This window comes from Strigops habroptila, chromosome 11, assembly GCF_004027225.2.
Source record: "Strigops habroptila isolate Jane chromosome 11, bStrHab1.2.pri, whole genome shotgun sequence".
Classification (NCBI taxonomy): domain Eukaryota; kingdom Metazoa; phylum Chordata; class Aves; order Psittaciformes; family Psittacidae; genus Strigops; species Strigops habroptila.
Window position 1 is genome coordinate 18501943 of NC_046360.1, and position 22112 is coordinate 18524054.

The 22112-nt window shown below is 42.3% G+C and overlaps 1 protein-coding gene across 7 annotated transcripts in view; it reads left to right on the top strand.

The window, feature by feature from the left end:
- The first annotated feature begins 5281 nt into the window (after positions 1-5281).
- The window catches only part of RAF1 (Raf-1 proto-oncogene, serine/threonine kinase), a 44306-nt gene continuing 27475 nt past the window's right edge, over positions 5282-22112 (top strand). Inside the window, exons 1-2 of one of the 7 annotated variants that reach the window (XM_030500288.1) lie at positions 5282-5438; positions 15965-16020. The gene's annotated coding sequence lies outside the window, so the exon portion shown is untranslated. The other 6 variants (XM_030500291.1, XM_030500286.1, XM_030500287.1 and 3 more) reach the window with 6 other exon arrangements.

Consider the following 22112-nt stretch of genomic DNA (forward strand, 5'->3'; position numbering starts at 1 on the left):
ATTGTCTATGAAGTAGGAATGACTGTTCAAATAGCCACAAATGAAAGCCTAGATTTTGTTAATTCTTTGCCCTGTTAGAGCTCAAATAATGTTTATTCAGACTCTGAATTCACTGTGCAGGCAGCACTCATCAGTTCACTTTAAATCTATAAATAGTTATTCTAAAATGATTTTAATGCTTTGATATTCTCGGTATATGGCAGTACACCAACTTACTACGTTTGTCTTATGCTCCTCTTTGAGGCTTCCCAAGTTCTCTCTGTGATGAAAGGAATGTTACTCTGATTCTTGACCCTTCCATGGGGAATCTACCTGCTATCCCTACAATATATTTCCATCTACAGAGGAAAAGCATAGCTATGGTCACCTAATAAAATACAACTATACCTGTCATACATCATTTAACAGAGACCCCTTTGAAACCACGTGGCTTTAGTGATATTTTAATTGTTTAATTGTATTTTTTCCAGCCAGCTGGTCCTGCATTGGCAAACAAAGAGGCAGCCAAGGTGTATAGCAGCGAGTCAGTGGACATGGGCCGAGTCATGGAGCAGGGACAACTGTCTGTCAGCAGGACCTCTGCTTTCATTTCGGGTTTCAAAGTTAGGAGCAACATTCTTATGTGTCACAACTTCTTTTCACATGAGAAGAAAATGAAATCTTGGTAATAAGTACTGCAAATGCAGATCTAAAATTCAGGAAAGCAACTGAACTCCCCCTGGCTGGAGAAGTCTGAGAGAACTGGATGGGGGAGTGCAGTGCCTCTGAAATTTCCTAGAAGCAAATTGCATTGCAGTGAAATTGGAGAACCAGAAATTCTCTACTGCACTTCATATAACAAGCCCAGAGACACTGGATATCTATAATACTATAAATTACAGTAGGAGCATATGGAGGACTGAAAACTGGTAGAGAGTTTGTTGACAATTTTAAGAATGTTTCATATAAGAGTATGAGTGAATTAAGGCAAACAGAAGTTCCATTTTTTCAGTAAGAGATTATTGTGTACTGCTCTCAGAACATTTTATTTATTACTGAAGGCTTAACGAAAATCTGTTTCAATTTTACTCTGAAGTGTTCCCACACAAACTTGTCTTCAAAATTTATTGCAATTGATGTTTTCATTAAATATTTTTATTGTTAAGTTTATATAAGGACAACCCAAGAACCATGTAAGTATGAATGCTTAATAGATGGATTATAGTATTAGAGATGAGATTGATTCTGGAAGGATATACAGATCTGTAGAGGATAATATCCTTGACATTACAAGGAATTGTATATGGTTTTTACATAAATGTGTTTCTTAAATGAAAGTGTTAAAGCAGTAAAAAAGAGGAAAGAAAGGAAAAATGAAAGATACTAACTCAGATTTATATACAGAATTAAATGGTCAACAGATAAGGCAAAACTTGTTTGCAGTACTGTGGAGGCACCTATGGCACAATGTATTTACCTCAGGCAGTGTGTCTCACGAGGTGTGTGCATGTGTAGAACATGACAAAAGACACTTTGCATAACAGCTCTTGTAACTGTCTTAAAGCACTTAAATTAGCTTGACCCTGGCAGTAAATAAACCAAAATGAATTTAAAAATATATGCTGTTATTTCATCTTGCTTCAGCATCTCTGAGGTTTGTACCAGACAGTCCCTTCTGTATCATACTGAGACAAAGAAGGAAATCCTTGGGGGTTAGAACCTGCAGACACACAAGCCCACGCAGCCCTGTCTCAGCCTGACTGCCTTCCCCAGAGTTTTCTGAGTGTAGGAATTGCTTAAATGGATCTGCTTCCAGAAGCCAGCTTTTCCAGGGAAGTAATGAAGTCACTGCATGCTTAATCTAGCACTGATGATAACGACTGAAGCTTTTGGAAGGAGGTGTCTTTTGCGTTGTACCTATGGGAAATTGAGCGTTACTTTCCTAAGGAAGAGAGAGACTCCCAAGATTTAGCTTCACTATTTGGCTGAAGAGAGTGGAGAAAGGTACACACTGTAGCCAGCCCAATACCACCCACATTTAGTTGGATATGGATAAAATGAAGAGTTAAGAGTTTGTTCAGGATAAAACAACAAACCTAATTAATGTGAACAGACTGTGCTATAGTTTTCATTCCAGCAAAACAAGTTTACGGCTCTAACAGCTTCATATATAAGATGTCCTATTGTTGTAAAGTAATGTATGCAATCTGAATTTGAGCATGCATGAAAAAATCCAAACAAACTATAAATTACATTCCCACCCCTCTTCTTTGATCACTTCAGTGACACGGGGAAATAATAAAGTCTTCCAGCTGAACTACAAAATATAAATAGTTTATGCATCATCACACAAATAAGATGCTCCTTATTTGGAGGGCTGCTTTTTTTTTGGAGTGCTATTGCTTGATTTGTTCAAGGCCACTTTCTTCATGGCCTTTGCATGCTGCACTTCTTTTGTGTCCAACTTGACTTCAGATTTTCCTAAGCAAAGTTTTCTTATTGAAAACAAGCAAACAGAAAACTCTTATGGGGGAATAAGAGACTAATTTATGGCATATATCAAAAAAACATGCAGCAGTACAATGTGGCTCGGATTGAATAACCCTGGATGAAATGGCAACATTTGCCTATAGAAATCCTTGGCTTGAAGAGTAAGGGAGTAGGATTTGATACCCAAAATTCGGTAGTAAAGTGTGTGTACATACATTTCTTCTTTTTCCCAGTCAGCCTTATGCTAATTCTTTCTACTCATCCTTTTGAGCAGGTATTTTAAGTGCTAAAGATACAATGAAGGTTATACAATGCCACTTAAAACATTTTATATTTTTTGAGACTCCCCAAGTAATCACAGTTAAGTAGACTGCGAGTACGTGAATATTACACACAGCAAACTGAACCACAAGTTAGTAACAGGTTACAGTCTACGTGCTTCTTTCCAGCAGTCAGTACTAAAACTCTTCTCAAAGATGGTCACTCAGAATCATCCATCCCATTCTTATCTGTGAGGAAACTCAAGCCTGTGAAGCTGAGATAGCTTTGCCTCTGACATACCTACTGCATGAAAGGGAGTTCCTGGGTCTACAACCACTCCACTCTACAACCACTACCTCAGCCCACCCTAAACCCTAGTTCTCATTCTCCTTCAAATCACTCCTCTGGCTGCTTTTTATAGAGGTAGAAAACATTTCAAATGATGAAAATGTAAGATTTTATTATATTTCTGCGCCAATGAAAGTCTTAATACCTGGACACTCACATGTTAAACATGTTGTAAACCTAACCACTAAACACAAACATAAACCAGATCAACCTTGGGAAGAATGCTAACAATTTTCAGCTTACTTTGGAAAGTTTGTTCAGTTTTGTTTCCCTTCTGCCCCAGTGCTGTAATGCTCCAGTTTCTTTGCTTGGTTTTCTTGTTTGCTTTTCTTTTTCTTCCTTGTAATGATTCTATTTCTTTTGCATGTGTTACATTGTTTAACTATCTGAAATCCGGCTTGCTTTCCTCCCAATCCTGTTCATCTGCTCCATGACTACAATCCTTGATCTTTCTACTCTTTTAAAGAAGAAGTTAAAACTTTATGAAAGGTCTTCTGTCAAAATCACCTCTTCTTGAGGTGGTTATCCCCTTCTTCTTTCCCTTTTTCTTTTAAGCATCTCGTGGCATGTTCTTATTCATATTTTATATTAAAATATTTTAAGCTCTTTTTGCATATTTTGCAAATCTCTACTCCTGTCTAACATACTACATGGATATGCTTAGTCTTAAGCTGTGTGAATATTTATTGTACACAGTGCTTTGAGTTTATTTGTTTCTCCAAGGCCAACTCTTGCAGTCGGATACATGGATATGACTCCTGTTAAAGTCATGTAAACTGTGTCTGTGCATCTGAGGACTCCTTCAGTTTAAATGTGACCATTTAAGAGAAAAGAATGATTCACACTTTAAAATGTTGTCCTTGGTTTGGATTTGCTTTTCTGGTAGATCTGAGCCCATGGCAATGGGGATGAGAAACAGAAAAGAGTAAGTGATTTTCCTACTAGAAAGGTTGAAATCTCCATGTGGTTTGTCTTGTAAAAAAAGTGCTACAAAAGTTATAGGTAAACTTTTCTTTTAGCATTTATCCTCTAAATTGAAGGCATTATTACACCAGAACAACTTCCAGAACATATGGGAATGGAGTACGCAACCGTAGTACCCTATAGGGACATGGAAACGTCTGTTTCAGCCTTCTGGAGCTCGTGGTTGCCATCCCTATTTCAATCTCCTTTTACTTGTCAACCACACCTCTTCCTGGAGGGCACCAGTACCTGCACTCTTTGCATGGGTTGTATTCTTTTCTTATTTGGTGCTTAGGAGAGACGAAGACTGCTGCTCTTTTTTCTTGCCTCTGTGAGGTTAATGTGACTTTAGCTGAACTCAAGCCTTGGTTTATATCAGAATAAACCTTCTTCTGTAGAGAAATCCCAAATAAGGCTGAGAGAATTTTGCTGGAGGCTCTTTTTAGAGAAGTGCTTATTTAATTAACAATTAATATAACTTACATGACTGTAAATGCAAACATGCATGCTCTTTAAAAAACAGTTCTAGGAGAGATGTTTTACTTTGCAATGGGTGTCCTTAGAAGTTTTGTTTTGGGATGATAAATTAACTGTTTAGCAGGGAACGGGCAGTGCTGTACGTTTTCAAGCCTGAGCTCAAGCAGGTTGGTTTGTGGGGCAGTGGGAGCAACTGAAGAGACAGCAGAGCCCCTCAGCACCTTTCTGGCAGGTGGGGGCTGGCCGGGTCGCACACAGGACTGCTGCCCCACGGCTGCCGCCTGTCCCCTGCAGGAGCAGAGGTTGCACGGTATGTGTTCTATGTCTCCTCGGCACCTCACACCCCTCCCCTCTCGGCACGTACCGCCCCTTGGGAATTTCTGCCTGTTCCCTGCACAACCAGGGCTTGCTTTGGAACAGGTAGGACTTAAGGGCGCTGCTCTGGAAGCGGCCGAGGCCCCGCTTAATTAATCGTCACACAGCCGCGAGGTTCGCCCTGCGCAGGGCTGCGCTGAGCGGGGGGCTAAAGGGAGGCGGCCCCGGCAGAGCCCGCTCCGGCTGCCCCGGCGCAGCCCGGAGCTCAGCCCGCACCCCGGCGGGGTTCCCCGGAGGGGATGGAGGAGGAGAGGCAGCGGGAGCGCCTCCCTGCGCGGCCGGGCGGGGGCAGCCGCCGCGCCTCAGCCGCTCCCGCTCCCAAATGGCGGCCCGCGGCGGGGCGGGCTCAATCGGCAGCTCGGCGCTCTGCGGTCAGGCCGAGAGGCGGGGAGGAGGAGGACGGGAAGAGAAGGAGAGACAAGCGAAAGGGAAGGAGCTGAGCGCCGAGAGGTCGGTGGGCGGAGGATAAATGTCTCGCAGAGTGTGTGGCCGCCATTTTAGATGAGGAACGAAACGAACGGCGCCGAGCGGGGCGAGAGCCTGGGGTGAGCCGGCGGGAGGGACTGACACAGGTACGAGCGGCGCTGGGCTGGCGAGCGGCAGAGGACGCGGCCGGGAACGCGGGAGAGAGCGGCTCCCGCTTCTTTCCTTTCCCTTTCGGCTCTCCATTCCTCTGTGCAGGGGCGCCTGGATCGGCGCCGGCTGCTCCCGGCGCGGCTCAGGTCCGGGCGCGCTGCCCCGGCCGTGAGGGAAGGCAGCGCAAGGGAGGGCGGCTTCTCGCCCCCTGACAGGGCCCGGGAGGAGGCAGGAGGACTCGGCCATCTCCGTACCCGCGGGTCGCAACTCATTGCGGAGACCTTCGCCTAGTGCGCGCCGCGGGGCCGGGGCGGGGGCTGCCGCCGCGGCGACGGGAGAGGGGACGCGGGAAGGGGGTGCGCGGCGGCGCGGGCCCGGAGCGGGTGCGGGGTGCCCGCGGCCCGCCGCGGCGGGTCAGGTGTGAGGGGAGGTGCGCCGTGGCAGCCGCCTGTCAGCCCCGGCGCCGAGCCCCGCGGCCGGGGCCGTCCCCGGGGGCTGGCGGGGGGGATGCGCGGCCCAGGCGGGTGTGCCCCGCGGCTCGGGCCCGGCGCCGTGGCGGCCGGCGGGCGGGATGAGCAACGGGCATCCAGCGGCACTGGCGCGGTGCCCTGGTCGCGGCGGGGGGTGTCCGGCGGCGGCTCCGCTGGTCCGGCCTCCGTGGGGCTCCGCGTCGCTGCTGGCAGCGCTGTCCCTGCCGTGCTTCCAGCGGGGCCTCCCCAACCTCTCTGTTACTTTGATCTTCTGAGCCGAGAGCGGAAAATGCGTGTACGTTGTATTAGCATAACTGAACGCGTTCTGCTTCGGTTTGAGCTGCTCGCTCGGGTCTTTCTTTTCGACTTCGGTTCAGTTTAAAAAAAGACATTTGCAAACTGGAGTAAGATTCTTTAGTTTCCTAATTTCTCCTAAACTCTTACAACTTTGCCATGTAGAAATGGTGTTACTGCGAAGCCAGGATTGTGCTGTTTCTGGACCCATTTTATCTACAGTCTGAGTGTACACACAACCTGCCTGTGCTAACAGCAGCACGGCTCTTGTCCATTGTTCATCTCGCCTACGTCAGGCTAAATAACTTGTGTAGAATTTTGTTTCCTTCTTAGCCTTCAAGTGACATCCATAAATATAGGGACCTTACCTGGGACAGTGAGATCTCAAAACCAGTTGTAGTGGAATTGCTAAACAGCACAGTGTGCGTTCCAGATGCAATTGTAGGTTGTTGTAGGTATGCAGAACAAGAAGGCTCTTTAATGGAGTAGAACAATGATTCTTCCAAAACTGAAGCCAACTTAAAGTATCTGAAAATAGATTTGTACAAAAGACTTTTGAAATGTCTTTCATTTTAATGCTTCTGACAAACTCAGCTCCAGATATTGCCTAAAGGATCACTGCATTGTGTAAAAAAAACCTAGGGTATAATTTGAATGGACATGCTTATCCTTTAGGACATGTCTGCAATGGTGGTGCAGAAGAAAAGATTGGATTGGTGAGTGTGAGAGTTAATTTCAGGCAGTTTGGTTAAATCTGTTCTGTGGACAGCCATTCAGAATGGAAGTGGCATTAATTTGGTTTGTCTTAATGAAAATTTTGTATAGGTAAACCCTAAGGCTACAATTAATCATTAAAAAGCTATAGATCTGTGTATACGTTCATGAAATGGCTGACTGATTAATATGGTAGGCAGTTTAATCTGAGGTTATTAAATGAGAAGTGGACTAGCTGACTTGGGTTGGAGCAGTGGTGCTTTCAGAAATCTGGAATGTGTTTTTCATATGGTTTGTTGCCATACTTAATATCATCAGCACTGGACAACTTATTGTGCAACACTGCTGACTAACCTGCTTTGAAAGAGCATCTGGAAGTAGCAGAGAAAACATTTACAAAGAAGATATAAAACTTTGGGTTTTTTTTTTTTTTTTCAGTTGAACGCCTTTTGTGTTTACCTATAATTTTCCATTTTTTTATTCTGTAACAACAACAAAGTCTATTCAAATTACATCTGAAGTTACTGCTGTCTCAGGGCCTGAACTTACTACAACTTATTAAAATAACTCATATTTTATAAACCACAAACATGACCCACGGAAATCATTGGTCAGCACTTCTTGGTATGCTAAATCAGCACTCGTTTCTTCAGGGACATACACTCCCCTCCTCCCTGCAGCTTATTTATTTGGCTGCTTCACTGTTGGGAAACCAGGAGTTGAGGAAAAAAACAAGTTTTCCTTGTTTTCTGTCTTTGAAAACAAATTAAATTGGGATGATGAGAGCTCTTGGTTCGAAAATTTCTGTAGGAGATGGGGACCGGGAGCTGCTCATTCGAATTACTGTGTCTAAGTCTTCAGTCGGTTGGTTTCAAATGCAGGAGTTGTGTTAATAAATTCACTTTTGTGTTGTGGATATAGAATGTTTAAATTATTCCTATGTTCCTAATAACTTTATGAGAGCAAATGAACTAACGTGTGTTTGGGTCTCTGATCATCTCTGCTGCCTTTGTCAACATACTGTCTTTGTCTTCCATGACCCCTTTGGTCATTCCCCTTGCCACGCCTTTGTGGCACCCCTTGCTTCCCCATCTTTCTATTGCCTTACTTAAACACCCTCCAGGTTTTGTCTCCTCCTCTTTCTCCTCCTCTCCCTCTCTTTGTGTGTTGCCTGCCTATCTTCCTGGCCTGCCAGCTAGGCAAGAGGGAGGGTTTTATCTTGGCTTGGTTTCCTCACGTGGTGATGTGCTGCTGCAGCTGGCACACCAAAGGTTTGTGCTATGGCACCCAGCTGATGATGGGAGGGTGAAGGATCCTTCCATAGCCTGTGGGAGTTGTGTATTCTTGATGCCTCTACCTGGCTGTCGAGTTGAGATAAGCTCATACATCCAAGAGTTGTAGGAGGAGAGGCAGCAGGACAGCTGGGTGGCACGATCACCTAAGGACAGTTGCCTCACAAACAAAGGGAACGTGGCTTGGTGCAGTTGAATTTCCAGAAGTTGCATGCAAATTCAGCTTGAAACAAACAAATAATTGAAAAGGATGATTGTTTTGTATGGAGTAAGTTCCTGAACCATCTTCTAACTTCAAAATGCAGAGATCTAACGAGTGTGTAACCATGTGAAGAGAATAGAAGTCAGCATTCTATTTCTCGTAAAAACATCAACTTGCGTGAGTCAAAATTATCCTTATTTGGGGAAGTAGCCGAGACAGTTGAAGCAAATTAAAACTTGTGATTTAACTACAATGTCAAGCATAGTAATAATTTCAGCATGATTTCAGTAAGCTTCACATGAGTGTCATTTGTAATGGAGCAGGTGTGTTTACATCTGCCTTGTACCAGTTTTGATTGCTTTTGTGTAATTGCTTATGCAAAACCCTCCAGTATTTGCTGGTACAAACTATATCCATTGTGTAGTGAATAAGGTTGTGGAAACATTTTGCAAGCTCTAGAAATTAATGGAAAGATGAGTTGATGGAACACTAGGAAATCAAGTAAAAATACGGCTTTATGACAAATGAACAAGGTATTTTAACAACAAGCACACATTAGCTCATGAGTTTTGAGACAGCATGATAGAACTTACTCTCCAGGGGTAATCCAGATAGGTATTTAGTGACATTCCTAGTTTTTCTGAAAAGAAAGTCTCTTTTGGACAAGGTTCTGTGGCTAATTCTCAGTGCTCTGTTGGCTCTTGCTGCGTCCGTTGGCTTTTTGTAAACAAGGATTTTGCTTTGAAAAGCAGCTGGCACACGTTTATCCCCGTAGTGACTTGAATATTGTGTTTGTACTAGAAATGTCATCTGTTTCACACAAAGTTGATTTTATGGCAGCAGTGTGTAGTGACCTTTTAGAGTTTAATAGAATATGGTCATCTTGTGTACTGAAATGCTGCAGAATGTATGCAGTGCATACAGAAGGTGAGGATAGACAAAGCGCCATTCTTGAGTCATTTGTAAATGAGTAAAGTGTTTTCACTTCAGAGCTAAGAATTATAACTGACAATAAAGAGAATGTTTACGTAAGTGAGTATCCTTTTATCAGGGTTTTAAGTGGCATAACCAGTGGGATAGATACATGTGTTTTCCAGAGGGTTTTGCTTGCTTGTAGGGAGCGACAAGCTTTTTAGAGCTAGATTTTAACATACTAAACCCCTGGATTTGTGTAGAACAACATGGTGGCAAACACGGGGCATTGGATTTGTTTTCAATTGCAGGTGTGTCTGAGTTCTGCTGTTTCTCCCATGCATGTTCCAGACGTATCCTGCACATTCACATAAATGAAGCAGAGCAATAGCACAGTTAAATCAAAGCTCATTGGTTTTAACTTCAGGCAAAAGAGTTTTAGAATTGCCTTGCAAATCATCTGTGCATGTGGTGAGTGTGGAAGTGACTCTGCCTTGTTTTCTTTGCACTATCTGAAAATTTGCACATAGGACCTGTATCTCCAGCTTTTCTGATATAATCCCCTTCTTTATGTTGTTGTTCTCAGTTTCATTGCTCTGTGGAATCGTTTCGCTTGCTGTGTTGTGGCTTTGCAGATGTTGAGTCGATTGCGGTAGGGCTGTCTGTTTTCTCTTACTACTATGTTATGTTGCTTCGTTTCAGGTTTGAGCTTACCTTGCCCACTTGCTATTGGTTTGACCCTAAAATATCTTACTTCTGACAAACAGCTGACAAAAGGGTTGTTAATATTGCATTCCAATTGAAACACGTAGTATCAGTTAAGAGCAGTTGAGACATCTTGTATATTTTTAGTTCAGAAGCTGAAGGGAGGTTGCTTCACTAACTTGCAGCTGGGTGTGGTGTGGGGTTAACCATATTCATTAAAGCTGGCTCAGAGGTTTAGACTTGAAAAAATGGCTCAGAGCCCCCATTATAGTATTGTTACCTACATCTTTTCACTACAGAACAAGCTGGAGTTTTGAAAATGAGTGTTTTAGGCGCACCTGGCTGGAGAGACTAGCAAGACGGAGGTGCAAGGTAGCATGCATCTAGGAGAAAGATGTCTTTAATGTACCTTTGTAGGGCAAATGTTTGGGTATATATTGAGAAACTTCAGTATGACTAATCTTTCTTTTTCTCATATTAGTCTTATATGACTAATCTTTCTTTTTCTGTAATGTCTTTTCTTTTTCTGGTGGTTTGGTTCCAACATATGTCCCTGTCAACTCTATCAGTAATGTGTGCTAGTTTTCGCATGTTCCACGTTCTTGTTCTATTCTCATTTAACTGTTTGCTCAGCATCTGGTCATGGTTTCAGTATTTTCTAGTGGTCTTTTCAGTCTGTTCATGTACCACAAAAGGCACTGCTCTCTCGTTACCCTCTTACTACCTGTGGAAGAGATGAACTGTGTCCCCCCACACTGTGATTGCTTGTTGAACAAACAAGTAAATTATCACTCTTGGTTCTTTGTCCTTTAATTTCTCCTGTGTAGAAGAAACTACGTGTGAGATTTGACATAAGAGTTTCTTGGTGAGACTGAAGGCAGCATAGTCAAACAGGTGAAGATACACGTTCTCCCTTGTGTTTGCATGGAATTTACCTAGGAACACAGGCCAATAGTCCTGCACAGTAATACAACAAATATAGGGAGTACCATTAGACTGGAAGCTTCAGTGGAGGCAATGTTGCTGGGAAGGAAAAATACTAGTTAATCATATTTTAATGATTTTAAAAAAATTCCTACTTTATTACTCCCAAAACCCTGTTAGTTACGTTGTTCTCAAATCAGTATCATAGAAAGTACAATATTTTTAGAACTCAATTGTTAATTCCAGGTTAATTCAGGGTAATATTTCCCTTACTTTGACGATTTCTGATACAACTTTAATTCCTTCAGGTCTCATATACTTCATAAGCCCATTAAAATAACTTTTATCAGTTCTTTATTCGTGCACTTGTAATTTTATGTGTGTTTTTCTAAAACCTGTATTGTAAAAGTCATGCACTAAGTATGGCAAATGTGTCTGAACTGTCACTACTGTTGAATTTGCATGAGACCTTCATGTAGACACACTGTGCTGGGGCCACCCTGTGCAAATAAGAAACATATTTGGATTATGCCAGAACTTCCAAACTTCAAGAGAGTGAAATACGTTGATGATAGTTCAGTTTTTCTCAGAGGGGATAAAAGTACCTGTGCAAGCTAAGTGATGACCTGCTTTTTACAGCTTTCTTTTCCCTCCTGATTGCTCTCTCCAGTAACTTTTGAAAGCTGTGTCAAATCAATACCAATCTGTAGGCATGAGCAGGCAGAAACCTGTTTGTGGTGTTGAAGATGGGAGGATACTGGTTTCCCTTGTACCTAATTAGAAAGCTGAGCAATTCTAGTCATCTGTAAGTCAAGCTGCTGGCAAAACAGCATGAATTTCTTCTAGCAGAACAACATTTCTATCTCAGTTTGATCACTGCTCTGACAGTTTGAAAGGTTCATATTGTGACAGTTGTTATCTTTATGTGGAAACATGGAAAAAAACCCATCTAGAGTTCGGGTGCTAGGGAGTGGTTGGACGTGCGGGGGAGCATTTGCAGAAAGGGGCTAAACCAGGTTCATTGGAGGATGGCACATGTGCAGCTGCAACAGGCTATAGTAAGTTAAGTAGCTTCCAGAGTGTGTGTTAGCCAAAAGAAACAACAAAGTGTGCAAGCCTCTAATTTTATGCTGACATTTAACAAAAAATAAACCGTATTCTGAATTACATCATTCAGCTGTGTTAAATGCTTTAGAAGCAACTATAAAGCTTACACAGGCAATAACGGCATGCTGAAACAAAGTGTTCATGTCAGAGTGATACAGTGGATTGATTTCAGCTGAAAGTGAGTTCCAGAGCTTACTCTTAGATTTCTCAAACCTTTTAAGTTGACTGTGTAACTTGTTCACTGGCAATCAGGAGGTTATAAAAAGAGAGCCAGCTGATGTTGCAATCCAAGCACTGGCCATATAGTGGAAAGACTCTCCTTTGGCATGTCCACTAGTGCTATTTTTACCTATTGCAGTAAGATCTGCCCTTGTGATGTTAAATTACAGGACAGTACCTGGAATCATTTTGTTTTATAGAAGTGCTGTATGCGCTGAAGTAATCTTTCAATCAAATTGTCAGGCAGATTGACACAAAAATGGTCTTAGATTTGAAAATACTTTTTCTTCTGTCACCCTGTCACCACAAATAATACTGCTGCTGTAACTAGAAGAGGTTCTTTCGCTTTTGTTTGCATAGTATATGTCTGGCGGGGGGATGTCTTTTAATATTGGTTTCCTTTGTATATTGAGTGTTTTGTCTTTCTCAGTTTCTCACATGGAGACTTTAAATAGACAATGTGATTTTTAAAGGCAGGGAATTAACAGTGTAGCCCAGGAATAAGTGTAGTAGGAGAGTTTTGTCACAACTTCTAAAAAGCCTGGCTGATTTTGATTACATTTTAAGTTGATGGCTCCTTCACACAATAGAAAATTAATATTTCTTGCTGGGAATAGATTTCCAGCCCTGCCAGTAACAAAGTGCTGTATCTACCAAACTGATTGCAGTGAAAACTGGAGGAAACAGCAAGAATGCCCTAACAGTGTAGCACTGGGGTTCAGTTGTAGAAATAGCACATCTGGGATATCACCCATGCAGATGTTTGACTGTCTGAAATGCCTCATGTTTGGGATGACACAGTATTGTCCAGGTGGGTTTTCGAAGCCATCAGCGCCTAGTTCAGAAGTGACTTTCCACCACTGAAACACAAACGTAGTGGTTTGGAACCCTGTGTGTTTCAAACTCCTGCTCTGTCAGTTTGTGCAATCAGCAGTGTATCTGTAGAAGAGTTTTTCAGTTTTCAAAAGCAGTGGTTTGACACTGAAGTGTGGTCAGTGATGCACTTGTGTGAGTTCCTCTTGCAGAACACCTGCTTCCCTCGCTCCTTCTCCTGTGCTGTGGACTATCTCAGGTGGAAATCCTGCAAGCAGGCAAACTTCCTCCAGGCCAGAGTCGTTTTCTTCTCCCTTGGCTTTGCCATTGTCTTACGTGAACAATTCTTCTCAGGTTTAATTGAATCTCACATCTGCAATAACAGCTGCTTATTTTTGTCAACTCTTTTGCTTCTTAAACCCTCCTTGTTGCCACTTCTGTTAGCAAGTGTTCTTACTGATAGTTGCTTTTTGTGCATCTCCTATCTGTCAAGAAAAATACGTGATTTTTACACCCTTACAGCTGTTACTTTTGCTGCAGGTAGAAATATCATACCTGCTGCATTAACCCATCACATTAGTTTTATGCTATGCCTTCTCTTTTTGGTTTTACATGAGATTATTTTTTTCTTCTGGCTGATTTTACAATTAAAATGCTTTAGGTTTTCAGTCTGTAAAATCTCTACCCCTCCCCGTCAATTTTTTCTCCTCTTTTTCATCTAACATTATCCATCATACTGACTTTTCCCAAAGTTTGTCCCAGTCTTTTCAGCTCTTATTTTCCTCAGGAACTGGTCTTTACAAATCTCTTGACCTCTTAGTTCAATGTGAGGATCATAACTGCATCCGTGTTTTTATCAGGCTGCTAATTGTCAATCTGGCTACTTTTAAAGGACAAAATCTCAGCTCTTCCCCCTCACCCCGCCATGCCTTTCTTGGTTCCTAGGAGGATGTCTTTCTCTGGTCTTCTGCTTATTCTCATGGTTCTTATGGTGGTTTTGTCCTTCCCTGTTTTACTCTGCTTCTGGCCCCCACATGCTTTCTGTTCACATCACTTTTCACACCTTATTCCTCAGTAATGTAACCTGTCAAAAATAAACAAACACCTCCTCCCCCTTGATTCAGTGGGAATTATTTCCTAAATATGCTATCATTGCTGACTACTTGTCTCCTGTGAGAACCAGCTTTTCCCTGGGGCACAAACCACAGAAATCCTCCTTTCTCCTGAGTCTCCCTGCATATCCTTTTCCATGATGGAAACAATATTCACTTTATTTTTATGTTATGTTCCCAAATGTTTGCCGTTGAGAGGTGCACAAGTTAGTAAGTGGGGTAAATGTACAGTTCAGACTGTGAGTAGGTTTTGATTTTACTAAGTCGCTCAAGGTGGAGATCCCAAAGCATTCTTCTGGTTTATTAGTCTTTGGGAGTTTGCTATCTTGGGTGAAAACATTGCAGTTTCCCCCCATGCTATGCAGGAGAAGAGGATGCTTCTAACCAAAAATGAGCCAGCAATATAAGATCTCTTTTTCATATTTTTTTATGTGTACTTCCTTGTATTTCATATAAAGAAAGACATCAGAAAGCTGAGACTGTTCAGCCTGAAGAAGAGAAAGCATTACTATGAGGGTGCTGAGGCGCTGGCACAGGGTGCCCAGAGAAGCTGTGGCTGCCCCATCCCTGGCAGTGTTCAAGGCCAGGTTGGACACAGGGGCTTGGAGCAACCTGCTCTAGTGGAAGGTGTCCCTGCCCGTGGCAGGGGTTGGAGCTGGATGAGCTTTAAGTTCCCTTCAACCCAAACCATTCCATGATTCTATGATCCTGTCAATGTGTATAAATACACTGATGGGAATGAAGAGAACACCAGACTCTTCTCTCTAATGCCCAGCGACAGCACAAGGGGCAATGAGGACACATTAAAATACATGAATCTCCAACTGAACATGAGAAAATACTTGTTTTTGCTGTGAGGGTGGTCAAACACTGGAACAGGTTACACAGAGAGGCTGTAGAGTGTGTATTTGGGGGATGCTCAAAACCCAACTGATGTGGTCCTGGGCAGCCTGGTATAGCTGAGCCTGCTTGAGCAGGGAGGTGGAACTCAAGGATCTCAAGAGGTCCCTTCCAGCCTCAGTGACTCTCTGGCTGTGTTGCATCTTTGCCTTCTCTAATCATCTCTGCATGGGATTGTTCTAGGAATTACTAAACAGGACGGGAACTTTGGGTAAGAAAACATTTTACCACTTACAATCTAGTGAATGTTTTTGTATATTTGACCTACACCTCTTTCTTGAACTAATCTGAGCTTCTAATCTTTTAATCAAGTTCTCTTCAGCTTCCTCAGGAATTCTTCCTCTTCCAGTTAGTGCTTGTGTGGAAGATACAGATAGCCTTCAGAGGCTTAGCTTCTGATTACTTGCTTGTTTTGGATCCAGGATTTGTCATAACATTTGTGAGTCAGCACGGTGTTTCTGTGTTTTCTGGTGTCTGAGAAGAAAGTACTTGACTTACACTTGATTTTTACTTTAGTGAGTTTTCAGCTGTGAAGGATTTTGATGATGTTCTTGAATAAGAATGAGATGATGTTGGGCTGGGGTAGTGTTTGGTTGTCGTGCAGTCTGGCCTTACACAGTGTGTTGCGTTGCACTGAAGCGTTGCATAAAATAATGAAAGGCTGAAAAGGCCTGAAAGCTCGAGGAGTAGAAGGATGGTTCTTCTATGAACTCTACTATTGATGTAATTCACAAAGTAATTTCTTGGTTATGAATTTTGTATGTTGCACATGTGTATAGATTTCTCTTAAAATAGTAAATATCTTCTGTTTTTCTGTGTTACCTTCCCCAGATGATGTACTTCATCCTTTTGCCATAGGACTTCATTTGCTGAAAGCAGAACTAAAGGTATAAATAACTTTCTGTGATTATCTTTCCCTTCCTCCTTACCCTGCCCCATTCTTTCTTCTGAGGTCTCTGGATCTTTCCTGGGGGACAGGAAACTTCCTGCAGCTGAGCTTGGTGCCTGGATTCATTCACTACTGTTGAAATTTCCTTTCTGTTTTTGAAAGAATTCCACAAAATTGGTATGATCTCTCCAGTTGGTTCAGTGTTTGCTTTATCCAAAGTGTATGTTGAACTGTAGCTCTTACTTTAGTCAGTCTCCCCTAAAATGGGTATTTACTTTGCAGGGGAAAAGCCTTTCCTCAGTTTAGAACTTTAGGTCTTGATGTTTGCCTGTCTTCTCCAAATAGCACTTGCCTTTCCACACAACTACAGGTCTGTCGAGAATAATCCAGACTTAATGTAAACCGTATCTGTGACATTATCTTACTACTGGTGGTCGTGTCCCCCTTGCCATCCACTCCTTTTTCTGACATTGTATCTCTGAAATAAAAAGTCTATTATGGCACTTTATTAAATAAATAACCCCCCACCCCCAAACCAGAACTGTAGTTTCATGGATTATTTAGCAAGATAATGTAAGATAGCATTAACATGGAGCATCATTTCTTTTTAGAGGCACTCAGGACAGTAAATATTTGACATAAAGTAGTTTTGCTTGTATACAGTCTGTAATTTCTAATTACATTCCGTTTTTATTTGCCATTTTATGCAGGCTTCTTTGCAAATACTGGTGTGCATAGGAAACAATCAAAGAAAGTTGTTAGAGCTGTCCAGGCAGCCTGTAACTAAACTACTCAAGTAGTATCATGTTAGATTTAGTTCCTATGTTCAGCTATTCCCAGGAGTGCTTTATTAGCAAATACAAGGGAGAATCGTTTGGTCTATCTTCTCACAGCAGAGTATCTCAGTGTCCCCTCCAAACCTTTCTTGGTGTTCTTGCCCCTGCTTCCCCCATCTGCACATTGTTTCCAGGCCCAGGCTCTCCGACTCGCAGTATTGACCTCCCCGTGGCACTGCTGGTTCTGGCACAGAGCCCACGGTTAATAAAGTGAATTTATTAGTTTAAAGCTGCCCTGGGCGAATGCAGAGAACACCCAACTCTGGAATTAACTGGATCACTGCATCCTGTTGTGTCTAACTGTAAGATCATCTGGCACTGTCTGCTATTTTGCCAGGCAGTTCTAACAGCAAGCGTGGTATGGTTGAACCGGGCAGTTAGCATAACTAGCAGCTCCCAGCAGTTACCTGAATAACCTAATCTTAGGCTGAGCTCCTTTTCAGCAAACCTGAGGTTGATTTAAAGACTGGTATGTTCTCAGTGGTAGTCCCCTCACTATTACTTCATTTACTACACGCAACTGAGGGAGGACAGAGCCAGTAATTCTTTGTGCTGAAATTCCCAGTCACTTTTGTTTAATCCTTGAGAACTTGTGTGGGAAGGGCATTTGGTGGATTGCTGACATTTGAGTAACTTTTTCATCCTTGCTGTAAAGTGGATCAGTTCCAGGCAACTGTAAACACAGTTTGGGGCTTTCATCCCTACTTGAAACAATTCAAGCATGAGCAAGTTCAGAATGCAAATAGGCACGTGTCTGAGAATGTCTGTGAACTTGATTGAAAGACTTGGGATAAAAAAATGCTTGTCCAGAGTGTCTTGTCTGTGTAATGTCAATGCACATGTAACCTCACAGCCCCACTTCCACAGTGCAAGGTCTGCTTTAGAGATCTGTCTTTTAAAATGGGAGGATTCTGCTGTGAAGAGTTTAACAATATGGTGAAGAAACAATAAGTCTGAGTGTGACAAGAATGGCATATAATGGGATTCTGATACAGTCAGATGTAAGAAAGCAGTGTCTAGTTAGCTTTTTATTTCTAGTAATGCATTTGAATTTGCCCAATTAAAAAATGAGGATGTCTTAAATGTAACTTCAGCTTTGATAGTCTTCATAATGCTGGGAGAATACACTTAAAGCATTGAGTGGCCACCTCTCAATAGTTATCAGTTTTGATTATAAGATAAAAATTATAAGTTGTTATACCAAAAAAAGTGGAGGTTTTACTCCATAACATAGGGTTCTGGTGCTTTGTTAGCAAAATTTAGACAAAATGGATATGCAGATTGTGTATGCTTTCCTTGCTTGCCTTGGCCTTTCATAGATGTTTCAGTCGTAGTTTTCTAAACTTCATTGTGAAGCTGTATAAACTCAGCAGCTACACTTAACTAAAATCTACAAAAGCTTGGGAAAACTTGCTGTGTTTTCCTTTCTACCTGAGATTGGGAAAGGGGAGGATTTGGCTTCTATATCCCTTTGTGCTCTTTTAGGTACAAGCAGGGTGTTCAGTGCTCCCAGAGTTTGAGCATATGAACTTCACGTGGAAGGAAGTGGGTGACTGACATGGGAATGGGCTGTGTGGAAAGGACAGACCAAACAGATCTTCCTAAAAACTGGTTGGGAAAAGTAGCTTGGAGCTGTCCCAATCAAGAGAGGAGAGCAGGCATGGAGTGGCCAAAGGTGCAGATAGCTTTGGTAACAAATAAGTACCTACTAACCAGAGCCCAAAGCACAGCCTGCTCCAGCCAAGTAATATGGCTTGGTTTATGCTTACTAACCAAAGTTTTACTCTGAAAGTTACTCTTTATTACAGAAAGGGTGTTAATCTTGCAAAGGATTCATCAATCTGAAAGCCAGTCAGACTGAGACTTGTATTGCTTGTGTCCTACTTACTGGAGAGTCCAGTTGTGGAAAACCAATGTTATTTTTTAACTTAAACACTTCAAAGTTACATTAGCAGCATAACGGCTGAGTAGTGGCTGAGAAATGAGCGCTTCAGAGAAATAGAGGAAAAAGGTGAGGAAAGATACTTCCAAGATCAGAATTGAGGCAGAAATGACATGTGTTTCAGTGTTGTATTTTGGTTTTTCTCCCCCAGACAATAACATTTCCTCCAGTTAATTTGTATTTTATATTTTATATATTTTATAATTTTTTTTTTTTTTTTTTGTCAGTTCTCTTGGGGGGGAACTTGTATTTTGGTGTTGAACTCTTAAAATGAAGGACATCTGAAGGAAAAACGCCAATCTTTGATGTATGAGGAACCTGCTTCCGTGGTTAGACTGATCCCAATTCATGCCCTGCATTGATGCGTACACAGATCACAGCTTTATTAATATAGGAATGGGCCCATATTTATGGTCTGATGCTATCAAAAGCTACTTTTTAAAATCCTGTTAAATGTCACAATAGATACTTGTTTGGAATGGGTTTAATTTCTCTTCCCCCAGACAACTGGTCACCCATGCAGCATTAAATCTGCTGACAATCACTGTATGGGAGGGGGCAACTGCGAAAAGACCACAGTTAAATGTGTCATGGATCTTCTTGTGCCAGAGATGAGAACTTTCTTACAAGCAACTTTTAAAGCTTGTATTTTCTACCAGAAGCGTTCATTTTGAAATGGACCCTGGGTTTTGTTCTGTGGTGTTTTGCCTTTGTATGTGTATTTCATTAAACACGAGTGTGACTATTGATTGTTTGCATAGGTAAAAATGGCTGTGTGTGTGTTGGGAGGGGAACTGGATTTACATTTTCTTTAAAAGCTTTTGGTGTTTGTTTCAGAAATAAGGAAAGGGCAAGGCACATAAACTCTATATGGAGAGGAGTTCAGGTTTGTATCCTGTGAACTTCCAGGCGGTTTCATTCCCAGTTTCAGCATTCCTTTGGGAGACAGACTGAAATTTTTACCAGTTCAGACTAAATGCTTTTTGCTAGTCATGGAACAAGTTACAGTATCTTTGGGCTGTGAACGAATGCTGTGAGTGGATGACCTCTAGGGATTTGTTACTGTGAGATGCACACATTGTGTAGCCATTTGTGCTTTTGGTGTTAGTGCTTGTTCAAATGACTAATGATCAAAATCTGTAATCTGTGCAGAAAGCACTAACGGAAAGTGCAGCCTTGGTCACCGTGGGCAGTGTACTTGTACGAGGGTTGGGAATAGCATCAGGTGTGTTTTCTGCTCACATTGACTGTGTAACACGAGATGAATCCAGATCAGTTTCCTACTGGATCCACAAGAGGACTGATACACTCATACTTCTAACATCTTAAGGAAATCTTTGAATGCTGCTGTTGCTGTTTTTCAGTTGTATCAGGCTGTTTGAAGGCATTTTTATGAAAGTGGAGAGTTGCTGGAAGATGTATCTTAAAGAAAAATCTTGGAAAGATGCCTGAAAACCTTCAGCTGGCAAGGGATTATTTGAGCATGGCTTAAACTTAAGCCTAATATCTGGTAATGTTTCTGAAACATGCTTGTAACTTATTTAAGGGAAGAAAAGCTAGTTTTTCTGAAAGAGACAAATGAAGAATTATGTCTTTATGAAGGCATAATTGTAAAATCTTTATTTTTAAAAGAAATTTCTCCTGGAGAAATTTCACTGGAGTGAATTGGTGTGGATCGTGGGAGAAAACTGGAGAAAACTAAATTAGTATCAGTAAAAATGGCTTTCATCAGTTCCTGACTGGAGCAAAAGACCCCAAGTGAATAAAGGAATTAGTTCTAGGGCACAGGTTACAGCACACTGTGAGGTAAGCTGTGCTGTGCATGTCTTACCTGTTTGGGGGGCCAGAAGGTGGCCATGCTAACCTGTGTCCCGGGAACTAGGATATCTGTTGTCTCCTGCTGTTGTGCTTGGCTCCATGTCCAACGTACCAACAAGAAATTGTGTGTGGATGTGCAATATTACATTGTGGGAGTTTTTGGTAGGGATTTTTAGTCAGTTTGAAGCTGGTCAGGTAGTTGCCATGCTAATTCTCTTACCTCATATCTGTGTCTGCAGTGAGCTGTTTGAGTCCAAAGGGGGTGGTTTTGTATGTGTTAATATAATTTTTTAAGCTTGGTTTCTACACTAGAGGGCAGGGGAAAGATGTCATTCAGTCATAAGTTACTTCCTAAGAAGCAGCTTTTATGACTGTCTCTATTCTTCCATGGTAATAACTTGGAGTAAAAAGAGTGATTAGGTTTGAGAAGTGAGCATGGCCAGTGGCTGCCCATGCGATATCAGACTTGAAGTGCTCTTGGGCAGACTCTTGGCCTGAGTGAAGAGGTATTTCTGAGGGCCTGGAGCCTCCTGTCATCCCAGATGAGGGTTGCCTCTGAATAACTGCGAAAGTCAGCAGCAGGACAGTTGATTATTGCTGTTTCTTCAACAAGCTCCACCTTACCAACTGCATGTCCTTGTGCCATGGATGCCAAGAGCAGGTTTAGCAGCTTTTCATCATGGATTCCCTGTCTCTCCTCAGGAGACTGCAAATATCTTTTAACCTTCCCTTTCTTCTCACCCACCACTCCACCCTCAGGCTACTCACAGGTTTTTGTCCACTCCAGGGCAGATCTGGTTCATCTTCTGCTTTCAGTGTAGCTCCTTCTTGAGGGGTGTGAGCAGAAGCCATTAGCCTTCAGTTTAGGCAGGAGGGAGAGCGAAGGATGGCATATGCTGTGTTTGCTTGCTTAGGTGAGGAGGTGCTTTCATTTTCTAGAAAGAGAGCTCTCAACATCTGAGAGTGAACCCAAACTGCCAGGGACACTATCATCAGCTGCAGCCAAAAAGAGGGCAGAAATGCTCTGATGAAGTGTGGTGGCAAGAGGGAGCACGGCATTGCTGGGAGGGAGGATAATGCCACATGTACACAGTCCTGAGAATATCCAGCACCTCCTTGAGGCAAAGATCCTAGGAAAGAGAAGGATGCAAATGCATAATCACAGATATGACTGACATTTGTATTGTACAGAAGGCTGACAGGAGTCTCTCTTTCTGACTGTGCGTGCAACCACCTCAGTCTGTGTTTCTGTGATCTCCTGGAGCAGGCTGTTCTACATTATGCAGCAGGCCTTTCATACTTGGATGAGGGAACACCCTTAGAGCAGGGAAGTAGCTTTTTTGGTATGAAACTTTGCTTTTGCCAAGGTGCAATTTTGCATTTTTTGGTCATTTCCTGTTTTCTCTTGAATTTTTAAGGAGATGTTGGCAGCATGGCTGTGACCTTAGCATATCGTTGACTTATGTCAGCAGTGACAACAAGGAGGGTTTGGTG